The following is a 15,164-nucleotide window of genomic DNA, read 5'->3' as shown; positions in this document are numbered from 1 at the left end:
AGTGGGGAGTGGCCCTTGATCTTCAGCTGTTACTTCTGTGGTGGTAGTGGTGGTAGTGGTGGTAGCGCAAAGTGTTGTCAAGCCACAGCCAATTTACGGTGACCCCTAAAGTGGTTTTCAAGGCAAGAGGTTATCAGAGGCGGTTTGCCACTGCCACTTCCTGCATCTGCATAACAACTGGGAACTTCCTTGGTGGTCTCCCATCCAAGTACAAACCAGAGCCCACTCTGTTTAGCTGCTGAGATCTGATGAAATCGAGTAGCCTGGACCACCTCTTCCATCTATGCACACAAAGACGTTTCCCACACGCACTTAAAAATGTCTCCCTTCTTCTAAATGGGCTTAGGAAATTTCAAACTAAAATAGTTTCAGGGACAGCTTCTAATGCAAGCGAGCTGTCTAGTCCTTGCAGGCTTTGATGCAGAAATATAAGCACTTAATGAAGCATTTCTTGGGGCATGACCTATTAGCTACCAGTATTAGATATGTAATCTGTATTCCAACTCTGACAATGCTGACACAAGCTTCTTGGGATGAATTCATGACAGTCTGGTGACTTTTGACTCTGATAGTTTTCTCCCTGTAAAATAGCACCAAGGCTTTTGAGGTTTTATTTTTCAATCTTGGATGATCAGTACTCAATTGAGAGCCAAAGCTAACTTTTTTTAGTTATGGGATACTGCTGAAAAAAGTAGAGGGAAGCTTCCGAAGGGAAGATTGCATATGAAAAGGAAGGAATGAAGAAAAGGAGGGAGAGAGAAAGTGTGGAGATTAGAGAAGAATCGAAAGGACTGAATGTTGTTTGTTGTGCTTTGTATATACCTTTACTCATATTCCAAGCAGTGGTTTGAAATAGTGGAACTGAAAGCATTTGTTCCATTTAAAGAGTCTGAATTTTGACTGGAAGACTCCAGCAAGAATAGAAATCCTCATCAGCTAAACATAATTTTCTCCCCACAAATATGCCTCTTAAAATACTGGAATCACTAGAAACTGGTCAACAAAAGTTCTTGTTAGAAGTGTTCTCCTAGTTGCTTATATTTCCCCTTTATTTGAATCTGAGCCATCTTCCAAACAGATCAAGATGGGTAGCGATATTTGTCTTTATTAGAAAGGAGCCAAAATTCAGTGGCACCTTAAAGACTACCAACGTTTGTGGCAGGGCATGATCGTTTGGGAGTCACTACTCACTTCTTCAGATGCAGCGAGGATGAGATTTCCCTTAGCCCACTGATTTCAGAAGCCTCATGAAATAGTAGGTGAATGGTAATAGCAGATGTGATTGGATTAGGTGTGACATACAGAGGGGGTGGTTTGGGCACTTCAACACCTGAAGTGGCCATTCGCTCCCGCCGCAGCCATGGTTGTGAAAGAACCTGGTGTATAGAGGCTATGTATAAATGGAGGTGAATAGTGGTGGTGGGACTTCAGATTTTCTAAAGAAATCAGGAAACATCTCTGAACTTCACCAGATGAAAGCCAAGAATCTTTCCTCAGTCTCAGGTCATACCCAGTTTCAGCTTTGTCTCTGTGCTGGTTATATGTTTGGCCAATTTGCTCTGAGGAAAATAGGAAGCTGGCTTACTTAGAAGTTGAGCAGAAATCTTGTTCTGTATTCCTTAGCTGAGCTGTGCTTTATCTATTTCAGAGAGTGAGACATTTTGGAGGAAGGAGAAGAGGTTGCTTGCAGAAGGGGTGTGGGAACCCTCTGCACTGAAAAATCAATCTTTCCTTCTTCTTGATGGCAATGGCTAGAAAGTATGATAGTTCAAGTTTCTGCCTTTTTACTGGCTGACCTTGAGTCACTGCAGGGCTTTCAGAATATTGTGAGTAATGTGTGCATTTCAGGATTATACAAGCCAGCCATTTCAACTGCAAAAGCGCTCCAAGAATCTGCTCTGCAGCATCGTTACCCAGTTGGTACAGCTCAGTCTTTTCCATTAGAGAGCCTCAAAGCAAGAATGGAACCCGTCCAGCTAAAAAGTAACTATCGCTATAAATTTCATTGCCTGCAGTTCATCTAATAAGCAATTCAAATATGTTTTCTGATGTGTCGTCCAGTTCTGCCTATCTATAGAGAAACGTCTGGACTGACCTTAGTCTATTTATAACAGCCTAGGTTCTGTTGTTTCATTTTAACTGTGGTGGAGATTGCATGGTTTTGGAAAGTGCAGGCACTGTTTCTTTTTAATTGCTTATGCAAATTCACAAAATGCACTGGCAGAAGGAGAGTGTGCAAATATATGGTACAGTTTAACAAATTTGAATTTGTGTTTTAATGTGTTTGAGATAGTTTTGTGTTGTTTTAGTCACATGGTTTCACTAGGGGGCTTTTTGCACGCCTTCAAAATCGCACAATGGTTGCCAATTGGAAACGCTATTGATTTGCCATAACGCACGACGTCGTAGACAATCTGCCACACACCTGAAACCAATCTGCAAAAAGCGCTTCCTTGTAGCGCTTTCAGGGGAATCCCAAAAAGTGGATTCACCCTCCGGAAAGCGCTACACTCTTGCAACCAATCTGCAACACTAGCGAAAAAGACCTGTGCGTTAACATTGTTGCGGTTTCTTCAAAGTCCCTCCTCCTGAGCCTGTCCTCCAAACTTCCGGCGAAGCGATCACCATTTTTTTTTCTCCGAGCGAGCGGGGATAAATGCACCAGCGAGCCTCTTTCTGTTTAGAGGCTTCCCTGGCTTCAGTCCTTCACCTTTAGTCACTAAGCACAAACCACATAAAAGCCCATTTGCTGAAATAAAGTCCCTTTATTTTTTACACATTAATTCAGCCGAAAATTGGGCCCGTGAGAGGGGGGGGGATTTTTTTTTTATCACTCGAGGCAGCGTGGCAACGATCATACGATCAAACGACAGCTCACATTAGGCAGCTGGATGGGTCTCTCCGTTGCAACGAATCTACACAGATTCGTTACAATGGGTCTGTTTTTTTAAAAAAAAAACTTTCTTAAAGGGAAAGGGGCTGTTTGGGAGCATGCTAACGGCTGCCCATTTGCTGCTTGACGGCCAGGGGCGGGACGAGCTTGGCAATAGCGCTTCCTTTTCTGCCGAGACCGGAAGCTGTGGGAAACGCTACAAAACGCAACTGGATTCCACTACAAAGGCAGGTATGCATAACGACGAATTCCACTATTTTAAATGGCGATTTTTCATTCAGTGACCAATTTGCAACAAAGATCCCGGTGCGTAAAGCCCCCAGTTGTTCCTTTGATGATAGTCTTGTGATGGTCCCAGGATCTCTTCCCTCCTTTGACAAGGCCTTGAACTCATATTCAGATGAATGCTCATAGTGGTTGTGGTGGGGAGACAGTGTCTTCTGTTGTCAGCATGGGGCAGGAACAGCATGTTTGTTCTCACTCTCTAAGTGCATTGAGTTCTCTGTATATATGTGTATTTCTTCAGTATTATAGTGAGTTGATCATCAGAGCTGCTTGGGAGTGCACCTGGGTCCTAATGCCTTATAGTTTTCTCCCGCTCATCAGATATCCATATGATAGTGGTTGGGAAGCATCCAAATTTTCCATTCATGAGAATCTTACTGTGCTTCCCAAGAAGGTTGGGGACCATTCAATTTGACTGGAGTCACTGGAAGTAGAAGTCTAATGTCTCTGAATGTATATCTTGGGAACTAGCCCTTTTGCTGCTTAGAAATCTTTCCAGCTATTGCTGTCTCTTATTTCACATCAAACTATACAATTGTGAGTGATTCTATGAAACTCAGTGATGCTGAGCCAGTGTATTCGGACGTCTCACTCAGAACTGCTTGCTCTGTATTGATAACAGCTCAATGTGGTTTCTGACAGAAATCCTTCCCAGCCTTGCTATATGTTCATTACAGTTTAGTCTGCCATTCTTCTGAGGAGCTCAAGACAGTATCCAGTGTCTCCTCCCCCTCACCTTCTCCATTTTAGCCTCACAACAACAATGTTGTGAAACACGGTAGGCTAAAAGAGTGGAATTAAGGTCTCCCAGTGCTCTGTGGGCCTGACTGGGAGTTTAACCATGGATTTCCCCAAGCCTGACTACTATGCCATGCCATCTCTGGAGACTGAAACCAAGACGTTCAGCATACAAAGTATGTGAACCTCCATGTTATAAATTTATAAATTTGTTCATTGAAATATTTAATCTCTGCCTTTCTGCTTGGCACAGAGTAGCTCACCAATTAAATCATACAAAACTCAATGAAAGCTAATACAATGGCCTTGCAGTGCCTCCTAAATATTCCTAAGTACTGTCTGCACTCAACATTTTCCCCCACTGTTGATCCTCTGACAAATTCTGATTGATCTGTACCTGGATCTTGAAACAGATCTGCAACGTTCCTTTTTCCTGACTGGAAACAGCTTTTACTAAGTTACTGCATTCTGCACTTGAATCATTCCATTTATCAGTCTCTAGTCTCCTTCATGCTTGCTCAGGGGGGTGTGGGTGGCCACTTTCACTTTCATCTCTTTTCCCAGCCATCTCTGGAGCTAGAGTGTGTGTGTGTGTGGGGCGGGGGGCGGGGGAGGTCCAGACAGCATTGAAGGAGCACTAGGCTGGAGAGGGCTTTATTTCCAGCCTTTTGTCCCCTGACTCTAAAGCCAGAGAAACCTGAATGAAGGGGGAGGGGGGAAATCTCCTACAGTATTTTAATTGATGCCCCAACCAATCATCAACAAACTACCATGCTATGTCAGTAGTGGAAGCGCAGAAAAGAGGATGGAAGATAAACTGAAAAAAGCGGACATCTGCACTCGCAATACTGGGCTTTCAGAGTACATTTCTCAGATTTAGCAAATAATATCAGCTCCCAGATAGCCCGGAGAAAAGATTGTGTCACTGCAGAGTCAATCATGGACATTGCAGATGGGATATTTAAAGTAATCAAAATAGAAATCAGAAAAGGTACAGTTTGCTTTTTATAATCTGTGCTGATAGGAGATAAAATGACCAGTGCAAATAAGACCCTAGATATGAGGCCCCTGCTCTCTATGAGACCATGTTCCATAAGGTGGGAGCTGTGATAGAAATTGCATGGGCTTTAGTAGCGTCAGACAGGCTACCTTCACTGGCAGAAGAGCTAGTAGCATGTTACTGGAGAATCTTAATTGGAGCATGGGGATCTATGGGAAGAGACGGTCCTTTATATATGTGGGCTCAGGGTTGAGAAGAGCTTTAAATGTCATAACCAACACAGTAAACTGAACTCTGAGGTCAACTGGAAGTTATACTGGTGATAGAGAGCCATCTGGATATAGTGGTTAAGAGTGGTGGCCACTAATGTGGAAAACTGTGTTTCATTTGCAGTCATGCAGCCAGTAGGGCGATCTTTAGGCTAGTCACAGTTCTTCCAGAGTTCTCTCTGCTCCACCTACGTCACAGGATATCTGCTGTGGGAAGAAAAAGGGAAAGTAATAGTAAGCCACTTTAAGACTCCTTTAGGTAGTGAAAAGGGATATAAAAGCCAACTCTTCTTTTTCATATATGCCTGGCTGTTGGCCCCTAACATAATCTGGTTGCATATTCTGAACTACCCGCAGCTTCTGAACTGCTGCCAAGGACAGCTTAACATAGACCTCCACTGCAAAGTTAAAAAAAAGCATGGTTCATTGTGGGAGAGAGTTGGTGAACCGAATGCAGCTGATCAAAGCCACTATTGGCCACCGCAACAACCTGCTTTGCCAACAGCAAAACTCTGCTGGGATAAATGGTGTGGATTTCAAACAACTACCTCAGGGATACATTCTCTATGTATTGTGACCAAGCTAGCATGCCGGATCAGGAAGTAGAAGCTGTAGATGCAACAATGAAGTACAGCAGGTGAGGAACATGGAAAGTAAATTAAAATTTAATTATAGTGCCTGCCTTTTGGGTTTCAGCCATATGGAGATACTTATACCTAGTCCAGGAAATGGGACCCTGTCCTACATTTAACCCATAATTTTACCATCTTTCTTTTTCTTTGACAAATAATACTCAATTGCCCATTCTGTACAGCAGCAGTCACGCCGGGCCACTGCTGGTGTATTACTGCAGAGCAGCATGCTCTGCAGCAATTTATGGCCACACATTTCAGCAGGATACTATATGGGTCCTGGGTCCTATCTATCTGTGGGACCACTTATCTTCTTATGCCACCTGCAGAGCATTGTGCTCTGCAGGTATGAATCTGCTGGTTGTCTTGGGCCCCCAGGATGTTCGCCTGGCCTCAACCTGGGCCAGGGTTCTTTCAGCCCTGGCTCGAGCCTGCTGGAATGAGCTCCCGGAAGAGCTAAGGGCCCTGTTGGAGTTGTCAGCTTTCCACAGGGCGTGCAAACCAGGCATATCATTGAGGCCAGGGGAGCATCCCTGTTGGTACCATCTGATATCTCCATCTAAGACCAATATAGATCAGCTAAAGATCCAGTTTCCAGAACTACATGCTGAATGGAGGGAGAGGGTAAGTTAACATTTTATGCTCCGCCATCTTGTTAGTGTGACTTTATATTGTTTTAAGGGTATTGTTGGGGATTTTATTGTATTTTAATCATCCTTGTAAACCACCACAAGTGGCAATATATAAATATAATTATAAATAAATCAAATAAATAAATGCCTGGTGGCCCAATGAAACGTGTCCCCCCGGGAAACAAAGCAGCAATGGATTCGTTTGTTGTATGCGGGGGGAGGGGTATTTTGCAAAATAAAACTAAATGTCCTGGTCTGCCCCACAGCATGGCAAAGTGCCACAAAGCCCAAAAGAGCAATTTTTGCCCCCTCTAGGCCACCATAGGACAGAGCTCGTCCCTGGCCATATGGGTCTGCCACAGGACAGACCCTGTTGGCATCCGCAATAGACTAAGAGAACTGAGAAAGTTCCATGTTCCGCTAGCTCGGGGATTCTGGGGCTTGATCTACACTAGGCCTGGGAGGGTGGTGGTCTGGTGGCATCATGTAGAAGCAGGAATTTGCCCTGCTTCCATATGACTGCCCTCTCGGCCTTTTCTGCCCATGCGGAATCAGCCACACAGATACAAGTGTAGAATAGCATTACTATATTTGTCTCTTCACTTGGATCAGAGCAAAGGAAAGATGGGTTCCTTCTCCAAAGATGAAACAATGCCCCCTTTAAACATTGCTGGTGCATCACCTTGTTGGTTCTAGGTGGCTGACCTAGAAGGATTGTTGAATTTAAGCAATGATCTTAACGACCATTACCTCCGAGTCTGTAACTTTGTGAAAACGCAATGCAATTAGACTTTCAGCTTCACTGGGATATTTTGCTGGCTCTGCCTGGCTGCCTGCCTCTCATCAAACCAGTGGAGAAGAAGAGAAAGCTCTGAAAAAGATCTACATCCTTTGTGAAAGTAAGGAGGGCAGCAAAGTCCAAATGCCTGCAATAAAAAAATATTGGGCAAGCAGTCAAGCTTCTTCCCAAGCTGCTCATAGATCCGTCTTCTCTGTAGTGGGTTTTGCTCATTCACTTCAACTATTTCTCATTCATCATGTGTGAACTGTGTGTATAAAAGGCTTTTTATTTCATGCAAAGAAGTTATGTTCTTACCTTATAGTCTTGTAACAGGCCCTAAAGCTGCTTACAGAAAAAGCTAATGGTATAAAAGCAGGTTTGTAAAAAAAAATCCCACAGCACCTAAAACAGCCAATTAGAATATAACTGTGACAAAAATGTTGCTGAAATCAGCCAGAAGAAAGAATAAATAATACATTTGTCATGAAACCGAATAGCACAGCTTAGCCTGAGCCCATCAGAGAGCAAAAGCTAAGCAAGATTGCCATGGTTAGTGCTTGGATGGGAGACCTCGAGGAAGATGAGAGTTGTTATGATGTAAGGCAATGGCAAATTGCCTCTGCTCATCTCTTGCCTGGAATGCTGTGTGGATAGAGTTACCCTAAGTTGGGCCAATTCCGCATGGCAGAAGCTGAACTGTGCCACCACTTTTGTGTTGCTGCGGAACTGCACCTAGCATCCCACTGAAATCAGTCCCCACAGGAAACAAAGCAGCAACAGATTAGTCCACCCTGCAACGTGGCAAAGTGCCACAACGCTGATGGAGAATTTTTTACCCCCTCTGGACTACTGCTGTGGGATGAACTCAGAAAATTTCACGATCCCTTAGCCTGGGGCTTCTGGGGTCTGATCCGCACCAGGCCTGGGAGGGTGGAGGCATGGTGGCAACATCATATGAAAGCAAGGATTTACTCTGGTTCCCATGCGGAATCAGCCTTGTTGCAACTCAACAGTGTGTTCTTCTTCTGTCACCAGCCATTCACATACTACAAAACTAGAAATTTGGTAGACCTCCTTTAGAATCATAGAATCATAGAGTTGGAAGGGACCTCATGGGTCATCTACTCTAACCCCATGCACTATGCAGGACACTCACATCCCAATCGCTCATCTACTGTAACCTACCACCCCTTTGCCTTCACAGAATCAGCCACTCCATCAGATGGCTATCCAGCCTGTTTAAAAATGTCCAAATCAAGCAAATTCCATGATGAGGGTGCCACCACTAAGAAGACCTTTTTCTTGTTGCCTTTAATCAAGCAAATTCCATGATGAGGGTGCCACCACTAAGAAGGCCTTTTTCTTGTTGCCTTCCCAGCTTTAGAAAGTAAAGACATTAAGAATACAGCCTTCTGTAATTATTTAACGTTAGGGTATGAGCTCAATTTTCAATAGGATTCAGAAGAGCTATATTGGCTCAACTGTAGGTAGTCTAAACAATAGTGCCCAAATATTCAGAAGTCTGTGCTCCCCTTAGAAGTTTTGATTTTGCAGAAAAATTCAAATGGAAGGGCAAATTTAAGAGACTATGACTCAAAAATGGGGGGTCTGAATGTTCCAAAATTTAAGAATGTTAGGTGGTTTGTGGGGTTTCTAAAACAATTTCCATTATGTCTAAAACAATGTCCCCTGTATTTGTATTTGTATTGTAGGCTTTAAATCTTTCTAAACCTAATTCTTAAAAAGAGTGGGGTTTTTAATCCCCCTAAAAGGATAAGGATTTTGAGGAATCCCTGCACCAAACTTATTCCTCTGAGAAAGTATAGATGATATTAGAGCCAGCTTAGTGCAGTGGATGAGTGGCGGTCTCTAATCTGGAGAACCAGCTTTGATTCCCCACTCCACATGCAGCCAGCTGGGACAATTAGACATTTGGCCACCTTATCATTGTCAGAACTCTCTGGAAATGTCACAGTGCTGACTTGGGAATATTTAGGAAATAAATAGCGTTTTGATTTGGGTGTAGCTTGGTTACTATATTTTTTTTGGTTGTTGTTGCTTTCTTTCTGGGTGGTCTTGATCATGTGAGAACTCTTCACAAGGTTATGCAATGATGACAGCCTGAAGCCTTGCAAAAGATGTGTGTCTGTCTCCTTGTAGAGAAATGAATTGCTTCGTGACATGAAGCTGTTTTATATTGAATGGGATATCGGACAAAGAAAGGTCTTGCTCAGGGTTTACGCTAAGATTTTATTCCACTGTACAAACAGGCAGTACATCTCCTTCCCTGAGCATATTAAAAAGAAAAGAAGGAAGTAAGAAAGGAAGGTAATCAGTATTCTTTTCATTTTCTATTTTTTTTAACTAATCTTTTATTTCTGCATGTAAAATATCTAGCTTTGCACAGTGGCAGTATCGTAGCCAATGAGGTTAATCCGAGGCACGATTATTACTAATTGAAAACTTTTCCCAATACCCCGCCATGACGACATGAAATATAGTGGGCAAAATATCTATTTTGCATTAGTTTGAGCTATCTAAAAGCATTTCATAAAAACAGGAAAAATCCAGACCTGGATAGCCCAGGTTAGTCTGATTTAGTCAGATCTCCAAAGCTTGCGCGGTTTAGCCTTGGTTGATATTTGGATGAGAGAACAGCAAAGATGGAGGAAGGCAATGGCAAACCACGTCTGAATGTATCTTGCTATATAAACTCAACTGTGTCTCTGTAAGTCTCCCATGACTCGATGGCACTTTCTGCTCCAGTGTGCTGCCACTTCAACAATTACAGCATCCAATTAAACTGCTCATGACAAAGATTCTCAATTTTTCCAAGCTCTTTTAAGCACTGCAGCCTTGCAAAAGCTCTGGAAACAGGTTAACGTGACCACCTTGGGAAAGTCATTCTTGAGGGCTGAAACTACAGTAAAAAATGACTGAGATTGCACAGTGGTGGATCTGATTAACATCATGGAGAAAACAAAATCAGCAAAGATCTGAACTGGGAGAGATGGTCTTTCAGATGTATGGAAAGATAGGTGCAAACTGAACCAAAAGACAAAATTCATGATGAAATTTTCCCTATAAGTGGTTCACAATGTGTCCTTGGCCACAATCCACAATGTATCCTTGGCCACAGTCTTCCACAAACTTTGAAGGCAGTTCATGGGGTTCATGCCAGTTCCTGGCCAGAGTAGAAAACCACAAAAACAGCAGAGCAGCTAGGAGTGCTCTCACCACTCAGCTGTTTATGCTGCTTTCTGAAGACCCCATTTAAAGGGATGGTGGTTCATCAGGGAGTGAACGGGTTCTGCTTGTGGTTTGGCGACGGACTTAACGAAACTGAACTTTTGTCGTTCAAGCCCATCCTTTGTTTTATGTAACCCACCTCGAGCCTCCGGGGGGAGGCGGGATATAAATAAAATGATCTGGGCCTCAGGCCATGTAAAACTGTGAAGGCAATGACCATCATCTTAAATTAGATCTAGAAACATATAGGCCATCAATGAAGAGGTGTAACATTTGAGGACCTTAATCGCACATCCATGTTCCAGAGAGCTGTGTTCTGTACTGGATGGTCTTCAAAGGCAACTCCACATAAAACAAATTGATATAGATCACCAATGCACTGTTTAGCATTGCCTGTTACACACAATGTTTTTTTTAGACAAATATCACCCAAACTATTAGGAGGTTAAAAGGACTAAATGCACTGTAAAAATTAAAGTAATACTTTAGATCAGTGGTCCCCAACCCCCGGTCCACAGCCTGTTGCCAGGCCGCCAGAGCTCCCTCTCCCCCCCCCCCCCCGCAGTGAGAAGCTCACCAGGCCATCAGCAAATTGGCCGCCAAAGTGGCTGATTAGCTTGAAGCTTAGCAAGCTTCTTGCTGCGGGGGTGGGGGAGGGAAGCACGGCCAGCGGCACACCGGTGGCACAAACACGCATGTGTGGACCTGCCGCACATGTGCGTTTGCATGCACACAACAGACATGTGTGCATGTTTGCGGCCCCACCGGGGCACAAACACACATGCATGGCAGATTCACACATGCGCGTTTGCATGGGGCTGCCGCACATGCGTGGGGCCCCGGATCACCCTCTCCCCGCACCCCTAGGCAGCGGTCTGCAACCTGAAAAAGGTTGCAGACCGCTGCTTTAGATTATTGCATTTATCGATAAAAGCACAGATAAAACTAAAACAAGATTTATAATCTACAAAATAACTTTATCTTGATGGTACTTGTATGAAACAACCTTGCTCCTGGTTAATCCTCATGTACCCAGTTGCACAGGAATTTTGTTTCCAGTGTACAAAATATGTTACAGTAAATTGCAGTCTTTTCCCAACACCTGCTACCTGATTCTTTTAAACTGAATATGCCAGAAGCTGAACTTGGGACTGTCATGGACAGAAGGCTGTCCTGCCTTTGAAGGGGAAAACAGTCACGGGAGTTCTACTCTGGCACCCAATCACCTTTGAGAAGGGGGACAGATATTTGAAGGGAAACACAGCAGGAGTTCAGTTTTGCCTTCGAGAGAGAGAACAGAGAGAGTTCAGGTCTGGCTCAGGAAGAGCAGACAGAGGGAAGGGTGGCTCTGCTTGGCCATGTGGCAGAACGATTTGGCTCTGCTTCTGACAGAGGATTAGAGCATCCAGTTGTTAGGTGTGTTTCTGGCATCGTGTGCCATCTAGTCTGACTCTAAGGAAGTATCTGTAACCAGTATAATAAACATGGTAAGGGGTCCGAGGAGGAGTTGGGCCTCATCATTTAACAGCCGCTAAGCACTCCTGACTGCCGCAAATCTCTCCACTCACACGTCCTCATTTGCAGGCACATGCCCTTCCAGACTGGACATCATTCCACTTTTCCACTCCCACGCTCTAGCGCTCATTGTATTCCTGGATACAACACGCTATGCCCCTAGTTTTAACAATAAAGAAATTACTCTCTAAATTAATGTGCCTCAGCCAGGTTTCTTTTTTTCTGGCTGGAGACTTGTGCTTCTGCTCTGTTCCTTGAAAAACGCTTGTAAATAAATATTCTTGTTGTTATTGTTAATATATAATTCCTGCCTCAGTGACCTCCATATTCTGCTTGTGCCCCACAAAGCTTACCTCACAGCAGTTAACCCAAAGCCTATAAATTCACCCAGTATCTGAGGGGAAGGTTTATAGTTTAAAATAAACCTGGTTCCTCAAAATCATAGAAGGCTGTATGGGTCCCCTCAGTGGATAGAACCGGCCTGTCACAGGGATGGATATGGTCCATAGTTCCTTGTGTTCAACAGGAATCGTTTGTTTCATTAGTGAAAGACACTATTGGTGGTCTCTCTTCCCCATAGAGGACTCATCAAGCTAAAACTCTTGTATGACCAAGAACTGGCTTTTAGAAAAATTATCTCTTTGTTGTTTATAAATGCGCACTATGCATCGTATCACTTTTCAGCACATGTGGAATACATTAGAGTACAGGCATTTGACTGAGGCCAGGCCAACCAACCAATATCTGCAAGGCCCTGCCCCCCCTCCCCCCAGAAACCCACTAAGACTCCTGGACCTGTTCAAGTTACCACTGTTTATGTTATAATGTTACACTGTTACGTTATGCTGACACCTGGTTTATCAATAATATGAATGTTCTTATATGTATGTTTCCATGTATAGTTTCAGTTATATGTAAACTGCTCTGAGCCTTCGGGGAGGGCAATATATAAATATGAATAAATAAAATAAATAAATTAATTAAAGAAGCTAAATGCATCCATCTCTTCCGATGAACTTTCCAGCTTTACACAGAGTAAATTGCGCTGCCAAGGACTCTTCTTTAGCAAGCACAGTTCATTCATACTGGGGGAAACCCCATATTACAAATTTAGGCCTTGAGCCCTTTCACTGCTTCAAGTTGTGGCTTATGGCTATGAGCATCTTCATACTTCCATAGCAGGTTTGGCAAAAATCATCTCGCCCCAGTAATACTTGTCACTGCAACAAAATTATATCATGTTCTCCCACCTACCCCAATGTCACAATAAACTGTCAATCTGGACTTTCAGGATTTGTTGCCAGTTTGGGCTATGAAGATTTTTGAAATAAATTAAATGGTACTCTGATACCTCAATGGCATTTTTTAGAATTATACCATCCAGGAGAAGAGACGTAAGAATGCTGGCAACTCAAAGCTCAGGAAGCATGTTTATACAAGAAATGCTTTCATCTGAATGAACTCCAGTATATGTTAACACTGGTCATACTTAGAGCCCTTATCCTTCTCAGTTTGAGAGCAAATTGCTGAAGTGAATTGGATTGAACCAGAATTAATTTCTCACGACACATTCCTTATTATATCATGTCACAATGGTCTTGGCACTAATTGAAACCTGCCTCAGGAAGTGCGCATTCATTCTTCGTTACCTTTTGGTTTTCATTAAACTGGTTTAGTGGCTAGAATAATTATCTCCTGGATATGGGTTTTTTTTTTAATAGAGCAGAAAATGCTGCTTCTAACTTGCAAAGCTAAAGGTGTTCCTAGATGCCTTCCCATTATTACAATGGCTGAAGATTGTATTTTATAACTCAGCTCTTCCCATGTCTTGGAAATAGGAGATGAACTGTGCAGAATGGCAATATTTATTATTAAATAGCAATGACTGGATTTTAAGTTTCATGTCATGTCATGTCATGTCATGTCATGTCATGTCATGTCGGACTTTAACTATAATGAACCACTCTGAGCTTCTAGGGAAAGGTGGCATATGAATACACAAATATATAAATAATAATGGTTAAAGAGGGTGATTTGGGATGGTGTTCTATCTATCCATAGCCATTTTAAGGCTTATACTGCATTTTGTTATAACTCCCCCTCCCACATTTGTTCAAATTTGTGTATAGGATAAGAATTTGCTATCCATTGGAATCAAGATCAGAATTATGGTTTCTTGTAGAGAAGAAACATTTCCAATGCAGACTAAGGCCCCACTGCTTTCTACTGGGTACTGGGCATACTCTGGAAACACATGGAAACCTCTAGTACAAAGAAGTGTTTTGCTTTTGGCTTTTGTTTCATCCTTGCTGCCCTCAGATCCCTTTTTGAACATGTAGTAGGAGGCTTGTGTGAACTGAGGATGCTGTCTTGGCATCTCAGAGAGGTCTTCTGATGTGTATAGGGGTCACATCCCAGAGGACTCTGATCCAGAGAATGTAAAACATACACAAAAACTTATCTTGTGGTGTAGTGGTTAAGAGTGGTGGACTCTAATCTGGAGAACCAGGTTTGATTCCTCACTCTTCACATGTGGCCAGCTGGGTGACCTTGGGCTAGTCACAGTTCTCCTACAGTGCTCTCAACCTCACTTACCTCACAGGGTGCATGTTGTGGGGAGAGGAAGAAAAAGGGTTTTGTAAGCCACTTTGGGTTGTAAAAAGTAGGGTATAAAATAACAGCTCTTCTTCACCAACTCTTGTTCTGACAATGAAGGGACATTGAAGTATTGCACCTGATGAAAGATCTGGTCCCCATGTTCTTAGAGCCAGTGAGTTCCAGCTTTAAAAAAAAATCTATTACTTCCAGGATCAAAGATATTCCGTCTTCAGAAGTGAAGGTATGTAGTATTTTGTTGTGATGAGCTTTTAAACCCATTGCTGTGGAGACAGTTGAGGAAACTTTTCCTGCTTTACATAAACCATTGCAGAATTTTAGCAGTGCAGAATAATTTCATTCCAATCTCTGCCAAAACTTGATGGAGTGCATGGATAGTTCTACTGATCTCTTCAACAGGATATTCGCTGCACCTATTTGATCTGTGTCTTGGCTTGTTCTGTGCTGGAGAGTTGACATTTGGTTGTTGTTATGTGCGAAGTCGTGTCCGACCCATCGCGACCCCATGAACAATGATCCTCCAGGCCTTCCTGTCCTCTACCATTCCCCGGAGT

General features: G+C 43.1%; 1 long non-coding RNA gene and 1 other non-coding gene across 2 annotated transcripts in view; both read left to right on the top strand.

The window, feature by feature from the left end:
* Window positions 1–15,164, top strand: part of LOC143841853 (uncharacterized) — a 70,947-nt gene that overhangs the window by 51,378 nt on the left and 4,405 nt on the right. The gene's annotated exons all lie outside the window — the stretch shown is intronic.
* LOC143842509 (U4 spliceosomal RNA) lies at window positions 9,626–9,762 on the top strand. The gene has a single exon (XR_013233151.1). It is a non-coding gene; the product is annotated as a U4 spliceosomal RNA (small nuclear RNA).

This window comes from Paroedura picta, chromosome 7 (assembly GCF_049243985.1).
Source record: "Paroedura picta isolate Pp20150507F chromosome 7, Ppicta_v3.0, whole genome shotgun sequence".
NCBI classification, from domain to species: Eukaryota; Metazoa; Chordata; class Lepidosauria; order Squamata; family Gekkonidae; genus Paroedura; species Paroedura picta.
Note: the sequence above shows the minus strand (reverse complement) of the source record. Positions and strands in the feature narration are given on the sequence as shown.